Source organism: Triticum urartu, chromosome 3A (genome assembly GCF_056163025.1).
Source record: "Triticum urartu cultivar PI428250 chromosome 3A, HENAU_Tu73, whole genome shotgun sequence".
NCBI lineage: Eukaryota > Viridiplantae > Streptophyta > Magnoliopsida > Poales > Poaceae > Triticum > Triticum urartu.
Window position 1 is genome coordinate 329,437,015 of NC_141875.1, and position 18,194 is coordinate 329,455,208.

Sequence of the window (18,194 nt, forward strand, 5' to 3'; positions counted from 1 at the left end):
AATCCAAAGTCTAAACGATGCCCTAAGGGCTTTATATATGGAGGAGAGAGGGGGGAATTTCATGGCCCTTGGAGTATTGATAATGGTGGGGATCCGTAAGCGGTCTTGGTCTGGTCGTTGGACACAAACGAAGTACACGAAGTTGCAATGGCTAACTTTTAACCAAACAAATCCCAAAGTCTAAACGACGCCCTAAGGGCTGTATATATGGAGGAAGAGGGGGGAATTTCGTGGCCCTTGAGGGTGGGGTCCGAAACCAACCCTAACTCTTGTTTCCCCACACGTACGGACTCTAAAAACTGCCTATAATCAAGTATTTCGAAATTACATGGGCCTGGCCCAAAAATAAGGTGACATAGCACCTAGAATAGCCTCTGGATGAAATTTATGAAGTGGCATCTTGTATATTTCGTCCAAGGCTTCATGCACTCATTATGGTGGCTTCAAAGTCCTGGAATCATCACTTGTAACTCCGTTCTTGTTCCCCTTGCGCATGCCATCATCTCCATGCTTGAACTTGCTCCAAGGTTCATCTTTATTGTCCAAGCTAGGCCCTTCATTTGTAAGCAAAACAAATGTATCCAATTTAGGTAGAATCATATTTGCATGAACATTAGAATCGTTACCAATGAACGAAAGTACCTGATAATTCAATTGGCGTGCGCAAGCTCTAGTAATTGGTCCAGTATGTATAGCAGCAGGGGCTGTGGGTGTAACAATGGTATTGATGTCCTCATCATCCTCCCCTTCTGGAAATGAAGTTGTCCTAGGCTAGACCGTGCTAGAGAGACAAGCCTAGAACACTAACAAATTCACGGCGCTGCACGTAAACAAGGGAGGAGCACACTCTGAATATTTTTCTCTTTTTCATTGCTCTTTTTTTCCTCTCTTTTTTTGCTTCGCAACATTTTTTTTTGAAAAAGTCTACAAATGGTCTAAAAACTGCCTAGCCGGAATTTTCCAGAATTAGTTTTTTTTTTGAAACTGGAACCATTTTTCTACTATGGGTAGCACGTAAGTTGGGGAGTCCGACTTGGTCATGACTCGAAGTATCACGTGATCTGGAACTCGAAAAACAAAGCAACAAATATTGGACTCGGACTGGTGGCGGAGATGAATATGGTGGAAACTCAGACTGGTGGCGAATATATGTAGGGCGGTGGAACACAGACTGATGGCGAATCAATGATGGAGGTGCACTCGGATTATCGTGATGGTGGTGGATATGTGGTATATGGCAGCGGCGATGAAGATGGTGGTATATGGCAGCGGTGATGACGATGGTGGTATATGGTAGCGATGACGATGATGGTGGTATATGGCAGGTTCGGATATGATGAACTAACCCTAATTTTTTTGTGGCTTTTTTGTGGACTGTGGGTATGAAGAACAGACTCGATCTACACTACGAAAAACTGTAAAATCTCACCGAGCAACCTGGAAATCTGATACCACTTGATAGAGGCAAAGGTGTCCCGTCTTTCGATAGATGGTGGCTATCGTTTTGGAGGAAGTCGACTTTGACGATCCGACTACGAACGGGCGAGGACATCGTGCCTTAGAAATCGCTAAACCAACTCCGAGTGGTTATTGACCACGCCGGAGCACGATCAACCTGACCACGAAGTTCTGTTTCCTGCAGGCAAACGAAGAACAAGAAAGAAACTAAGATTTCCATCTGGATATTGAAAATTTAATAGGAAAGCTTTATTAATCAAGGTGGGGTTCTGTGATGCCTTTGTTTGGTCGTTGAACACAAACGAAGTACGCGAAGTTGCAGCTATGGCGAACTTTAATCTAAACAAAACCCAAAGTCTAAATGATGCCCTAAGGGGTGTATATATGGAGGAGAGAGGGGGGGGGAATTTTTTGGCCCTTGGAGGAGGGGTCCGAAACCAACCCTAACTCTTGTTTCCCCACACATACGGACTCTAAAAACTGCCTATAATCAAGTATTTCGAAATTACATGGGCCTGGCCCAAAAATAAGGTGACGCAGCACCTAGAATAGCCTCTGGACGAATTTATGAAGCGACTTCTTGTTTATTTCGTCCAAGGCTTCATGCACTCATTATGGTGGCTTCAAAGTCCTGGAATCATCACTTGTAACTCCATTCTTGTAGCCCTTGCACATGCCATCATATCCATGCTTGAACTTGCTCCAAGGTTCATCTTTCTTGTCCAAGCTAGGCCCTTCATTTGTAAGCAAAACAAATGTATCCAATTTAGGAAGCATCATATTCTCATGAACATTAGAATCGTTACCAAGAAACGGAAGTACCTGATAATTCAATTGGTGTGCGCGAGCTCTAGTAATTGGTCCAGTATGTATAGCAGCAGGGGCTGTGGGTGTAACAATGGTATTGATGTCCTCATCACATAGATTGACACAGAACTAGCTCCAGTTCATCAATGTAATGTAGGCAATTATTCCGAATATAGTCATACGTGCTTATGGAAAAAACTGGCATGGCATCTTTTGTCCTACCCTCCCGTGGCAGCGGGGTCCTATTGGAAATTAACGGATATTAAGGCCTCCTTTTAATAGAGTACCAGAACAAAGCATTAAAACTTGGTGAATACATGAACTCCTCAAACTATAGTCATCACCGGGAGTGGTCCCGATTATTGTCACTTCGGGGTTACCGGATCATAACACATAGTAGGTGACTATTAACTTGCAAGATAGGATTAGGAACTCACATATATTCATGCAAACATAATAGGTTCATATCCGAAATCATGGCACTCGGGCCCTAGTGACAAGCATTAAGCATAGCAAGGTCATAGCAACATCAATCTCAGAACATAATGGATACTAGGGATCAAACCCTAACAAAACTAACTCGACTACATGATAAATCTCATCCAACCCATCACCGTCCAGCAAGCCTACGATGAAATTACTCATGCACGATGGTGAACATCATGAAATTGGTGATGGAGGAAGGTTGATTATGACGATGGCGACGGATTCCCCTCTCCGGAGCCCCGAACGGACTCCAGATCAGCCCTCCCGAAAGAGATTAGGGCTTGGCAGTGGCTCCATGTCGTAAAACGCGATGAATCCTTCTCCCTGATGTTTTTCTCCCCGAATGCGAATATATAGAGTTGGAGTTGAGGTCGGTGGAGCATCAGGGGGCCCACGAGATAGGGGGGCGCGCCCCCATCCTCGTGGACTGGGTGTGGTCCCCCTGACGTTGATTCTTTCGCCAGTATTTTTTATATATTCCAAAAATATTCTCCGTGAAGTTTCAGGTCATTTCGAGAACTTTTGTTTCTGCACAAAAATAACACCATGGCAATTCTGCTGAAAACAGCGTCAGTCCGGGTTAGTTCCATTCAAATCATGCAAGTTATAGTCCAAAACAAGGTCAAAAGTGTTTGGAAAAGTAGATACGATGGAGACGTGTCATGCGACAACCCCTAAATGTCAGGAGGCACAAAGACAGAATCCCCGTCACAATGATATCGGTTTGATTCCAAGATACCCGCATGATCCTAAAAAAATTGAGTGAAAACGAGGAGAGTGAAGTCAAAACATCTACGTGAGGGTTCCTCACCTGAGCGACGAGGGGCTGAGGAGTAAAAAGAATTCCTACTCTCCGATATAACTAAGACTCGAAATAGTTTTTTTCTCTAGACTCAACAACGTCAGCGGTTTGATCAATCAAGGGGCTACTAAGGTCAGTACGGCTCTGATACCAACTTGTAGCACCCAAGATACGATTCTATCCCAATCACGTGATGAATTCATGATTGGGGCACAACCGCATTTCCAGTACATAGTAAGGTGGGTATCATTACAACATACCATGTACTGAATATATGAGAATACAAGATAAAGGCTTACTGTCGGTGTCAAAACCGGTGGATCTTGGGTAGGGGGTCCCGAACTGTGCGTCTAAGGTCGATGGTAACAGGAGACAGTGGACACAATGTTTTACTGAGGTTTGGGCCCTCTCTATGGAGGTAATACCCTACGTCCTGCTTGATTGATCTTGATGAATATGAGTATTACAAGAGTTGATCTACCACGAGATCGTAATGGCTAAACCCTAAAGGTCTATCTTGTATGTCTATGATAATGTGCCTCCTCCAGACTAAGTCCTCCAGTTTATATAGACACCGGGAGGATCTAGGGTTACACAAGGTCAGTTATAAAGAAAGGAATCCACATATTTGGTCGCCAAGCTTGCCTTCCACGCCAAGGAGAGCCCTATCCAGATACGGGTGCAGTCTTCGTTCTATGTATCTTCACAGCCCATCAATCTGGCCCATGGCTAATAGGCCGGACGCCCGAGGACCCCTTAGTCCAAGACTCCCTCAGTAGCCCCTGAACCTGGCTTCAATGACAAGGTATCCGACGCGTAGATCTGTCTTCGGCATTTCAAGGCGGGTTCCTCCTTCCGAACTCTAAGATAATCTTCGGATGTATTGAACGTGTCCGGACCTGTAACACACACACCACACACAACCGCAAAGAGAATATAATATTCCATGAGTCCAATCTGCTGACAACTTTTTACAACATGACATCACGCTCGCCCGGTTTTTCGAACCGTTCCCTGTCCCGCCGTTCCATGTTTCGAGGCGCGGTTGCTATTGGCACGTTCTGTGGAAGCAGAGATCATGTCCCCTTATTGTGGGATTCTCATTAATACAAGCACGGGTAACCCAACCGTTCCGTTGGAAAGATTCCTTAGGAATAGGTAGGCTTTCAGGCTTAGGAGGAGGCGTTTAATCCCCGCTACCTTTATAAAGGAACCAAGGGCCACCTTTTTTTATGCCAAACTTCTCCTCAGCCTCTACATCCTCGAGTTCTAGCACCCAAGGTTCGAATTCGTTGCTTCAGGCTTCCCCATTATGTCTGGACTCAGCCCTCAAGGCCGATGGGCGGCTTCCTCCATTATGGAGGAGGATATTGCGAAGCTTCGTGCAGCCAGATACCTGACCACGGAGATCCACCACAGGCTTCCTGCTCAAGGGTAGGTTATCCCGATCCCCAGATCTGGCGAGAGGGTCGCATTGATCTCACACTTCCTTCGAGGGCTAGGGCTTGCTCTTCACACCTTCGTCTAGGGGCTAATGTTCTATTATGGACTAGATTTTCACGATCTAGCCCCAGAGTCTTTCCTCCATGTCTCGGCGTTCATCATTACGTGCGAGGCCTTCCTCCGAATCCCCCCACACTTCGGCTTATGGCTCAAGACCTTCAGTGTGAAACCAAAGGTAGTCGACGGGGTACAGGTGGAGTGCGGCGGTGCTGTAGTAAGCTAGGTCACCAACACTCCTTGGCCGAAAGGCTCTTTTACCGAGACTTCCAATCAATGGCGGCGAGATTTGTTTTACGTTACGGAGCCCCGCAGAACCAAGTAGGTAGCTGCACCCACGTTTCGCCCTGGCCCACCCTTACAGCTTGCATCATGGGCCAACAAGGGGCTGGATTGGGGATCAGTTGATGAAGTGCAGAGTCTACAAAGCCGCATCTGAACCCTCCTTGAGAGGGACATCGATCTTGTCAGCGTGATTCAAGTAATGCTGATTCGCCAAATCCTACCATGCCAGCGTAAGCCTCTCCGTATGTGGGAGTTCAATCCAGAAGGACCACGAACCCTCCAACACTTCTTCGGCATTATGCACAAAGGGATGTGGAAGTTGTTTTTTCGGAAAACGGAAACATTGGCCGGACACTACTGAGGACACATGCCTCGACTTCAACCGTCCGGATACCCTGGTAAGCACTTGACTTCCGAACACCCTTTTTTAAGTATGTCATAATACATTACTGAGCAAACTATCTCCTTCCAGGGCTGGATAAAGAAAGCGGAGCTGATTAGTTGTCCAACCCCCCTTCCCGAAGGTTCAGCGGATCCTGTATTAATGAGGATGCTAGCCCCGGCACCGTACCAGATGCTTGTGAAGGAGGGCAAGGCAGAGAGGACCAAAGATGGCCCCCATCCCGAAGGTGTGTCAGACATTGTGTCCGGAGGAATCAAGATTCCATCATCCAAAGACAAAAATGAAGGGGAATTCAACGTCTCTTCCCCCCATGGGAAGAAAAGGGCCGCCTTCGAAGATTAGGAGGAAAAGGCTCCTAAGCGAGGCAAGATGCCTTCGTCGGGTGGCTCGGGCTTGGAGGACAACGTCATGCAGTCCCCTGACGAGGATAAGCCTCAAGACAAATCATAAGTGAACAAGGGTGTTTTAAACATGTCCCGTCCCTTTCTTGTAACGTCTAGAATATTTGTTTTTTTGTAGTTCGGCATGCAGTCTTCTTCAACAATCCTCTTCCTCGGGGGATCTTCTCCCGGAGATGATGGAAAGCGAGACGCCTCCACCAATCTCCTCGCCCAATAGGGCGGACGACTTCGAGGTGTCGTCGCAGAGGGTCTCTCCCATTCAACAAGTGGTGCGAGGGATGATGAAGACACAACCCGAAGGTGATACTTCGGTGGCCCAGGGTCCGGGGACCAACAATAAAGGCCCCGAAAATTTTGCTCTACAGCCGGATACGAATAGACGGATCCCTTCAAAGGGAGGCCGTACTCCTACAGCATCCTTCGGAGACCCAGAGGCGCCGGATATATTGACGAACATGCTGCTACAGGCGTCCATCTCAGAGGAACATCGTACCTTTATGGGCACGGTGGTCGAAAAGTTCTTGTCCGCGAAAAGCGGATTGAATGAGGCTTTCGTGGGCCTGCTAAGTGGCTTCGAGGCTTGTATCGCAATATGTTCGATTGTGTTTTATTCAAGAATACACCTGTGTATAGATAGTAGCCCCTGAGAATCTGATTGGCTTCCCGAGGGAGGCGATCAGAGGATCAAAAGATATGCCCAGGAAGTAATATGATTTATTGCAACACAGGCTGTGACCTCCCCGAAAACTGTCCGGACTGTAGAGGTTGTGGATTTACAACACAAGATTGATGAGGAGGATACTGATATCGCGCTTATCAACAATCATCTTGACGAGTCGCAAGGTACGTATTCGGAAAACTCCTTACATATACGTGTTTGTAATATAAGCGTGACGCTAAAAATTGCATACTGGAATATGCATGGCTGCAGATGGTGCCACCGCTGTTGAGATTCTTCGGGCGGAGCTGTCCCGGGCCAAGGAGCAGGCCCGGTTTAGTAATGCAGCTGTCGAAAAGGCATCGATCGAGTTAAAGGCCGGAGAAGCTGCTCGGCACCAAGACCAGGAGAAAATATCCTCGATGTCGCTCGAACTGAAAAATGCTACCAACCACTATGAATTCCTAGAGAAGGAGAATAAAGCCAAAGCAGCTGAGCTTGACAAGGCCTTGCGAGAGGCGAAAGAAGCGCAGTCTGAATCTAGAGCGGCCCATGAGGAGATCCGATAAGCTGGGGAGATTGCGGCTGGTAAGCCATTTTTATTACAGACTAAGTTCTGCGATCCAAATTATGGTCAGCTTAACCAAGTGTGGAGTTCTCCAGACGTGTTTTTGGACCTGCCGAAGAGTTCATCCGATGCGCGCGCAGTTTTACCAAACGCAAGAGGGATATGCAACGGAGAAGCTTTTCTGGTCACAGTTCGATGCATCAAAATGCCCTCTCCTGCTGAATGAACAGATGTCACAATGAACCGAGCTTCACAGGATGTCCGGCGCTGCCATGAAGAACGTCGTACTTCAGTTGTGGATGACTGAGCTGATTCCGAATAGCTATTTCGGCTTAGTGCGGCTGCTTGCTGACGCGGTGCCACGTATCGACGCCATGAAGCGGTCGGCGTGCATTGAAGGTGCACGGATGGCCTTTGCCCGAGTCAAGACATATTGGGGGAAGATGAAGGCCGTCGATGTTGCAGCGCAGGGTGCACCCAAGGGCAAGGACCATCACGCACCAGAGCATTACTTTGACGACGTCTTAGAGACTGCCCGCTTGATAGAGGGTCAATGTTCAAAAGGCATAATATTCGAGTGAACTCTTTACGAATTGTAAAAGACAATTGTTATAATCACTCTATATTTTGATTTTGCCTAAAGGCTTTTGTTCCTCCTTTGTGGCCGTTTGTATATGAACTGAAAGTTTTCCAGTCGTCGGCTTCATCCCCCTCATAGGAAGTATGGGGGTGTTCGAAAAAGCATCTGATCACTCTTGACCCAACGTCTTGGTCCGTGAAGGAGGTGTTAATGCGGCGAACCAGGAAACCAGACTATAGGGCGTTAACACTTTCACTTAGCCATAGGAGTTTTATGGTGGGTCTACGACATAGCCCCTGGTATGTATGCGGCTTATTCATACGATGTGTTTACATATTTGACCGGAAAGAGGTCCTTTGTGTGACACGGAGGGAATCGCGAAAGATTCCGATAAGTCATCGAGTGGTTGACCAGCTCTCGCTGCATCATGACAGCCAATTTTCGGCTTTCTTTACTGAGGTGCTTAACCAGGTGAACCGGAAGCACAATCGCAGTAGTTCTCCCTTTACTACCCTAGCCGATAGAGCGGAACGTAGGATAGCAAGCACAGGAGCTGGGCAACCCAACTATTGACCCAAGACATGATTCGGAGCTGATGCATATAAGGCCAAACTCGCGACGCCGAAGTACGCAATAGAGCTGTTTGGACTTGTCGGCAACTCGTTTGTTCCCATACCGAGCCCCTGGCAAGTTATGCTGAGGTGTACGTTTGAGACGACCGTAGGGGCAAAACTTGGTCCTTTTAGAAAAGAATGGATTCTTTTTACTGGGATCTGAGTGATGTGCCAATTGTGTATATACATAACAAAGCCGCAACCCCGGCTATTTGATATGCCAATGGTCGAAGGCGGAGGAAAAGGCACTTTACAGGCTCGAAATAGAGAGTGTGGTCTAGAAAAAGTTATTTTGGACCTCCTGTTGCACGTCCGCGCCGCTTGTCCTCGATGAAGGGACTCCTTGACGAAAATAGCCCTTGGGTGAGTGTACGAACCCGAACTCCGATAGAGTCGGAGGCCAGCCATTGAGCCACTTGTGGAGGGAAACAAGAAAAAGGAAGAAAAAAGGTTAGAAAAAAGAGAAGGTTATGGGAGTACTTTTAGGTCCGTCCGTATTGTGCTTTCACCGATGCCCAGGGTATTTTAAGTGTGTAGTTATGTATGCATGGTACAGATTGTCCGGGTATATGCGGCGGTCGATGGAAGCCGAACTGCTAGTCCTGTATAGGATTTGAACGGTCATGTTGAATGGAGACCGGTGGCTTAATGGCCGACGAGGTATGCGGTGTAATGCCCCCGCTGTGTAGTTCGGCTGAGATAGCCGTAGTGTGATCCTCTGCATGGAGAGAGCGTTCCATGCGTTCCCCTGTAGGGGACTGTGTCATGTGTACCATGTTCACTGTCTTTACTTCGGGGGGAAACTGCTTCTAACCCCCGGTGTTTGGTTGGCGAGTTTCGTCATCGTCGCCGTCGCCGGGCAGCTTCTTCCCCTTCTATTCAGAGTTTAACTTGCCGGCCTGTTTGAAGACCCAACAGCTTATGTTGGTTTGGTTAGCTGGTTTATTGGGGTGGCCATGAATCTGGCAGGGCCTATCCAAATCTTATCCAAATTGGATAGTCCGTCTCAGTTTGCCTTGAATGGCTTCTTCCGTTGACTGGGTTTGGGGCCACTGAATCCGGCATTGACCATTGTGTCGTGCGCTCCCCCATTACTATTGCCACGTTTGTGCTTATTGCGTCATGGTTTCCCGTTGCCGTCTCGAACTTCGGAAGTGCCCAGGTTGCTAGCGCTGTTGCTTCTACGAGCGAGCCAGCTTTCTTCTCCCGTGCAAAAGCGGGTCATGAGAGCGGTAAGGGCTGACATGGATTTTGGTTTTTCCTGACCGAGGTGGCGGGCGAGCCACTTGTCCCGGACACCGTGTTTAGAGGCCGCTAGGGCTTCCGCGCCCGGACAGTCTACAATTTGGTTCTTTTTAACTAAGAACCTAGTCCAGAGCTTCCTGGTTAACTTTCCGGGCTGCTGGATGATGTGACTTAAGTCATCGGCATCTGGTGGTCGGATATATGTACCTTGGAAGTTGTCACGGAAGGCGTCTTCCAGATCTTTCCAGCTGCCGATAGAGTTTTCAGGCAGACTATTTAACCAGTACCTTGGTGGTCCTTTGATTTTTAGTGGGAGGTATTTGATGGCATGAAGGTCGTCTCCTCGAGCCATATGAATATGGAGAAGAAAATCCTCGATCCATACCGCGGATCAGTTCTTCCATCATATGATTCGATATTCACGGGTTTAAACCCTGCTGGCAATTCATGCTCGATTACTTCGTTAGTGAAGCAGAGTGGGTGTGCGGCGCCTCTATATTGGGCCACGTCGCGATGTAGCTTAGATGGAGTCCGTCTGCAGTTTTCGGCCCGGGCGTGACTAGACTTGTCCCGTCTGAATAGGTAGCCAACGTTGCGTCTCGAGGCATGTCCTCGCGATCCGTAGATCGATCTGGTATGTCCTGCTCTACTATCCATGTCCTAATGAGGGTCGTATGTATGGCTCCGAGCTGTTTTATCTCTAATTTTTCTTTGGGGTGAGGCGGGCTGTTATTCGGCTTGAGCTGCCGCTTTATCCTGACTGCATGGTGGTCGGTTAGCCACATTGTCCCGACCGCATGGTACAGGCTCTGGCGCTTCCTTATCGAACTGAGGTAGCAATCTGCGCTGCGAGTAACCCTTGGTTGTGCGCCTAGGGCCGTATTCTTCGGCCACTAGGATATCTGTCCATCTATCATTGAGCAGGTCTTGGTCAGCTTGAAGTTGCTGCTGTTTCATTTTCAGGTCCTTTGCAGTGGCTAATAGCCGGCGTTTAAAGCACTCCTGCTTGATAGGTTCCTCAGGCACGATGAAATCCTCGTCGCCGAGGCTCTCCTCATCCTCGGAGAGTGGAAGATAATTACTGTCCTCCGAGTCATCGTGTATGGCCTGTTTGTCAGGGCTATCATGCCCGTCCTCCAGTTCATCCTGTTAGGACGTTGCCCCAACAGGGACTTCATTGTCTTCGGCATCGTCCGGGGTGTTGTTTTCTCTAGTGACGGTATTGCTGTCTTTTGCGTGATGTGACTTAGAGTGGCGCTATTGGCGCCGGTGTCTGGGCTGTGTCTCCGAGGGTTTATCCTCAACTGGATCTTCTTTGTCATCGTCGTTAGTTTCTTTAGGTGTATCCACCATGTGTACGTCGTATGAAGAAGTGACCGTCCAATGTCTAGTAAATGGCGGGTTTTGGCCCTGCTCCTCATCGGCATCGTCGTCTATACCGTCGAAGTCTTCGCAGCCGTAATCGGACATGTTGGTGAAGTCCTCGACAGTGGCTATGGAGTGGGTGGCGAGTGGCGAACAAGATTCTCCATCACCAGCCCCTAGTTCGAACTGAACATAGTTTAGTTGTGAGTCCCCCGCTAAGGACAGGTTCTTTAATGAGTTTAGCACACCGCCCAAAGGAGAGTGCTGGAAGATGTTTGCGGTGCTGAATTCGAAGATCGATAAACGATCAAGTTCAGCGTCCGCGGGCTCACATGGTTCGGAACTTATGACCGAAGACGAGTCTGGAGCTCTGGTGGCACATGTATCATGTCAGATTAAGTCTATGTGCGGCTCCAACGCTAGGGAATCTGTGGCCTCCGTGGCGGGGTTGAAACTCCCTGTCAGTGTTCTGGGAACGGGGGTCCCCAGACTTGCCTTCTTGCGGCCCACGGCATGGCTCTGCAAGCGGGCCCGTACGGCCCATCTTCACCAGCAAGCATTCAAGACCCTCGCGAGGGGCCAAGCCTCGCGAGGCAGACGACACAAGGCCTCCTCAGGAGCAGCCTCACCAGGCTGGCTCGCGAAGGGCGGAGAGATCAAGGCCAGGCAATCCTCGCAAGGCTCCGATGACGTGAGCCATGACGATCGAGACCAGGCGGGCGCCAGGCGGGCTCCAGCGTGCATAGTGTCCTTGTTTCCTCTTTGGTGCAAAGGAGGCAAGCACAGACGCGGAGTACTGAGGCCAAGCAAAGGTTTCCATAGCGGTGCAACGAGACCAAGACCAGCAGGACGGCAGGACGGAGGTCACCGTGGAGCCCAAGACGGCAGGACGGAGGTCACCTTTGGCACGCGAAGACTGCTTTTGTCAGGGTAAGTTGTACTAGCTGTCCCGTTTTGAATTGGTTGTTGTTGGCTCCCTTCCCGCTCAATATTTGGGGAGAGGACTAGGGCCTCTATAAATAGGACTAGACACCACCATAGCTAGGGAGAGGGATCCAACCCATCCACACACTCACCTAGCACAAGAACACCTCACCTTAGGAGGCTGTTCTTTCCCTTGTACTGTTCATCCTCAGCCCAAGACGCAATCCACCACCACCACACTGGAGTAGAGTATTACACCACAATGGTGGCCCGAACCAGTATAAATCTTGTGTCCTTTGTGTTGTGAGTTCATCGAGTTAGTCCTTGAGATCTTAGCGAAGCTAGGGCGTGGATCGGTAGGGGCAGATCTTCGCGCGCACCCCAGTGTTCGAACCTCCAGGTAGGGGGCGCGCGGGAGTTTTCCTTCCGTCGGTCCGCGCTCCACCATCTTTGCGCCCATTCCCCATGGCTGGCGCTGCCCTTCCTGCTGGATCTACGGGTGCCCACAGTGGCGCTCGGGGGCTCCGAGCCCTTGCTCGTGCCTTGCGGCAGGTGCAATGGCCACCCAAGTTCAAGCTAGAGATGTCGCCGCGCTACGACGACGCGGTGGACCCGACTGCTTTCCTGCTGGCGTATGAGGAGGCCGTCCTTAAGGCCGGAGGCGATGACAAGGTCATGGCCATCTGGTTTCCCATGGCCCTCACCAGCGCACCGTGCGCCTGGCTGCTCAACCTCCTCGGATCAATGGTGGCATCTTGGGAGGAGTTGTGCGGCCTCTTCGCCACGCGCTACACAGCGTCGGCGCACCACGCGGTTGCGGCCCTCCTCGGCGGCTCGCAAGCACCACCCTCGGATCGTCACATCAAGCCGTTCTTTAGCCAGATCGGCACCACTTCCAAGCGCTCGGGGGCTCCACCGGGCTGGGCCGCGCCCGAGGCTGACCTCACCTTCGACTAAGGGGATCATCCCGCCTCCACCGTCGGCTCGGGTGCGCTCCCGATGCTCTGCACGCCCACCATCTGCCACGTATCCATCACCAAGACACTCATCGACGGCAGTGCCGGCCTCAACGTGCTCTCCGTCGAGGCCTTCAACCTTCTTCACGTACCGCTCGAGCGGCTCCACCCTAGCAATTCTTTCTCAGGGGTTGGTGGAGGCTCAGCCCGTTCCCTGGGGCAGATCCGCCTGCCCGTGACCTTCGGCACGCGCGACAACTACCACACCGAGCTCATGGATTTCGACATCGCCCACATCGGCCTCCCGTACAACGCCATCCTCTGGTACCCAGCCCTGGCTCAGTTCATGGTGGCGACCCATCCGGCTTACAACCTCATGAAGATGCCGGGGAGCGAGGGTGTCCTCACCATCGAGGGGGACGATAAGGAAGCCTTGATGACGCTTAGGTTCGCCCTCAAGACCGCCGCAACAGCGCAACTCTCCGACGCGGATACCTCCAAGGCCAAGGGAGCCACAGCAACCAAGAAGAAGTAGTTTTTCACTCAGGACAAGGCAGAAACCAAGGGAATGCCAGTCAAGGAGGACGGGTCCTCAGGGGCAACCTTTACCATAGGCGCCAACCTCGAGTCTGGTCAGGAGGAGGCGTTGGTGAAGTTCTTGCACGCAAACAAGGAAGTGTTCGCTTGGGAGCCTGATCAGCTGGTGGGGGTCCCAAGAGGGGTGATAGAACATCACCTGAAGGTGTGCCCCAACGTACGCCCCGTGAAGTAGGAGGCGAGGCGGCAGCCCACGGAGAAGCAAGCTTTCATCGTCTAAGAAACCCGCAAGCTGGAGGCTGTGGGTGTCATTCACGAGGTTCGGTACCCCGAGTGGCTGGCAAACCCCATCGTTGTCGCCAAGAAAGGTGGGAAGGAGCGGATGTGCGTCAACTTCACCAATCTCAACAAGGCCTGCCCCCAAGATCCGTTCCTGCTTCCACGCATCGACCAGATCGTCGACTCCACTGCCGAGTGCAACTTGCTATGCTTCCTGGATGCATTCTCAGGATATCACCAGATCAAGATGGCGGTAGAAGATGTCGGCGTTCTGGGAACGGGGGTCCCCAAACTTGCCTGCCTGCAGCCCACAGCGTGGCTTTGCTAGCAGGCATGTACGGCCCATCTTCATCAACAAGGAATCAAGACCCTCGCGAGGGGCCAAGCCTCGCGAGGCGGACGACACAAGACCTCCTCAGGAGCGGCCTCACCAGGCTGGCTCGTGAGGGGCAGAGAGTTCAAGGCCAGGCAAACCTCGCGAGGTTCTCATGACGTAAGCCATGACAATCAAGACTAGGCGGGCGCCAGGGCGAGCAGCGTCCTTGTTTCCTCTTTGGTGCTAAGGGGGCAAGCGCAGGCGCGGAGTACCGAGGCATCAAGCAAAGGTTTCCATATTGGTGCAACGTGACCAAGACCAGAAGGAAGGCATGACGGAGGTCACCGTGGAGCCCAAGACGGCGTCACCACCAGAGCCTTTGGCAGGCGAAGACTGCTTTTGTCAGGATAGCTTGTACTAGATATTCCCTTTCAAATTGGCCGTTGTTTGCTCCCTTCCCGCTCAATATTTGGTGAGAGGACCAAGGACACTATAAATAGAACTAGCCACCACCATAGCTAGGGAGGAGAGATCGGAGACTGGAGCCACCACATCCTCGGCGGCACACCCACCAAGCACAAGAATGCCTCAACCTCAGGAGGCTGTTCTTCCCCTTGTACTGTTCATCATCAGCCCAAGAGGCAATCCACCACCACCACACTAGACTGGGGTACTACACCACAACGGTGGCCCGAACTAGTATAAATCTTGTGTCCTTTGTGTTGCGAGTTCGTCGAGTTAGTTCATAAGATCTTAGCTAAGTTAGGACGTGGATCAATAGGGGGAAAATCTTCGCGCGCACCCCAGTGTTCGAACCTTAAGGGTTTATTGGAACCCGTGATCCGACAGAAGATGTGGAGAAGACAGCCTTCCTGACCCCGTGTGGGGTGTACTGCTACACTTGCAGGCCTTTTGGACTACGCAACGCAGGCGCAACCTTCCAGCGGCTCATGCACATCGCCTTGGGTCGGCAGCTCGAGAGGAACGCTGAAGCCTACGTCGATGACATCATGGTGAAGTCTCGGGAGGCGAGGACCTTGATCCAAGACCTGGAGGAGACCTTTGAAAGCCTCCGCCAGGTGGACTTGCGGCTCAACCCGGAGAAATGCGTGTGTGGTGTCCCTTCAGGCAAGCTGCTAGGCTTCCTTGTGTCCCACAAGGGGATCGAGGCCAACCCAGAGAAGGTCAAGGCCATTGAAGACATGAGTCCACCGCAAACCCTCAAGGAGATGCAGAAGCTTGCTAGACGAGTGACTGCGTTGGGACGCTTTATTTCCAAGCTGGGAGAGCATGCCCTACCCTTCTTCAAGCTGATGAAGAAGAAGGGCCCATTCGAGTGGACCCGGGAGGTCGACCGAGCATTTCAAGACCTCAAGAGATACCTGACCAGCCCTCCAATAATGGTGGCGTCGCGACCTCTCGAGCCCCTAGTGCTTTATCTTGCCGCCACTCCCTACTCCGCCAGCGCGGCTCTAGTGGCGGTTTGGGAAGAGCACCAGGTCAAGGGCGCATCACGTCGAGCTACGCCCCTAGCAGGGACGACCCAAGACCAGGAAGGTTCCACAAGGGCCGCAGCAGCGACAACAGAGGATCAAGCTCAGCGGGACGACGCCCCCGAACCCGCAAAGGCCCCGACAAGCGATCAAGCGTTGGGGGATCCACCACCTCAGGAGGCACCCCAACCCCCAGAAGGCGCAAGCCTCATCAGTGCACCTACCCTCGTCGAGCACCCGGTACACTTCGTCAGGACGGTGTTGCGGGATGCAAGGGCACGGTACCCCATGCCTCAGAAGCTCCTGCTTGCACTCCTGGTGGCCTCGCGCAAGCTGCAGCACTACTTCCAAGGCCACCCCATCAAGTTCGTCTCGGACTACCCACTTGAGAGGGTGCTTAGGAGCCCTAACTCCGTCGGGAGGGTCACCGAGTGGAACATCGAGCTGCAGGCATTCCAGCTGGAGTTTGCACCACCAGGGTCATCAAGGGGGCCGCGCTTGCCGATTTTGTGGCAGAATGGACAGACGCCCCGACGCTTGAAATAGGCAAGGACCAGTCCCTCTCGCCGGGAAGCGAGGCACCCAACGGCTGAGTCATGTATTTCGATGGTGCCTTCATGCACCAAGGCGCGGGGGCTGGAGCAGTGCTCATCTCGCCCACTTAGGACAAGCTCTAATACACCGTGCAGCTCTGCTTCCAGCAAGGCGAGAAGGTCTCCAACAACATTGCAGAATACGAAGGCCTCATAGCTGGGCTGAAAGCTGCGGCAGCTCTGGGGGTGAAGCGCCTCACCGTTAGGGGCGACTTCTCCAACAAGGTATACGAGCCGAAGGACGAGCACATGGAAGCATACCTCGTGGAGGTGCGCAAGATGGAGAAGCAATTCCTGGGCCTGGAGTTGCAGCACGTGCCCCGTGGCACCAACAAGGAAGCTGACGACATCGCCAGAAGGGCATCCAAGCGGCAGCCCCAAGAGCTTGGAGTCTTCGAGGAGTGGCTCTTCAAGCCATCAGCAACACCACTGCTTTCAAGAACAGCTCAGCCTCGGGAGGAACTCCCGTAGCCGCCTGCCACAGGAGCCCCAGCCTATGGCCCGACCTCGGGAGCGTGCCTACTCTTGGTGCTCGAGCCCCAGGAGGGATGCTGGACCAAGGAATTCAAGGAATACCTGATGCAAGGGACGCTGCCAGAGAAGGAGGAGGACGCGGAGCGTGTGGCCTGGCAAGCCACAACATACTGCATCCGGGACGGTGAGTTATACACGAAGCGGCCGAATGACATTTCACTTCGTTGCATCTCTAGGGAACAGGGGAAGGAGCTGCTAGCCGACATACACAGTGGGGACCGCGGGCACCACTCGTTGTCACGAAGCCTCATCGGCAAGGCATTCCGCAGAAGATTCTACTGGGCCATGGCGCTCAATGACGCAGCTGAGCTGGTGAAGTCTTGCGAGGCCTGCCAATTCCACGCCAAGCAGATCCATCAGCCAGCTCAAGGCCTCCAGACCATTCCACTCTCATGGCCGTTCGTTGTAGCGACCAGACCTCAAACAGTCTGATCTCTGTGCTCCGGTGTCATCCCTGGATCAGTAATGCTGACATCACACAGTACTCGGAGGATTTATAGCAGAGTAGCAATCACACACTTATTGCATCGAGTGTCTCAAAAGAGAACTTATTACAATAAATATGGCTTAAGGCCATCTAATAATGATAACAGCGGAAGGCTTGGAAGATAAGTGAGTCCATCAACTACAACGGCATCACTGAGTATAGAACCATGACCTAAAACTCCTTAATCGTCGTCTGAAAAGTCTGCAACATTAACGTTGCAGCCCGAAAACGGGCCAACAAATGGAATATGCTGGCAAGGTAACACATAGAGAGTAATGGAATGAAACAACTATACTATATGCATATTTGGCTGGTGGAAAGCTCTATGGTTACAATTTTTGCGTAAAGCCAATTTTTCCCTACTACAAAGGAATAAATTTAGTTACTATCATGGTGGTTGTTAAACATTGAGAATGGTTGACAGCATTCTCAATCCCAATTAAGCATCATCATTAAAAAAACCCAACAAAATTTATTTTAGAGTAACATGTTGAGATTCACATGATAATCCAGATACTAGATACTCAAGATGTCCATAACCGGGGACACGGCTAACCATGATTAGTTTATTACACTCTGCAGAGGTTTGCGCACTTTTCCCCACAAGACTCGATTGCCTCCGTTGGATTTCTCACACTGCAAGGTGTTGGAGAAACGGATGACCGAGACACAGTCTTTCAAAAGCGCTAGCACCTTACGATGGATAGACTGGTACACCTACTTTCCCCTACATCTGCTAGTCTACCCTGTAAGAGTTCGCACGACTTAATCAACTATGCCAGAGCCCTTAATGGCTTGTGGCTGCACACGGAAGTTTCTAGTATGAATAATCTCATGATCCCTTTGAGCCTGGGTGGCGGTCCAAAAGAAAAACAGGCAAGTCCTGGAATACCCAGGTGCCTC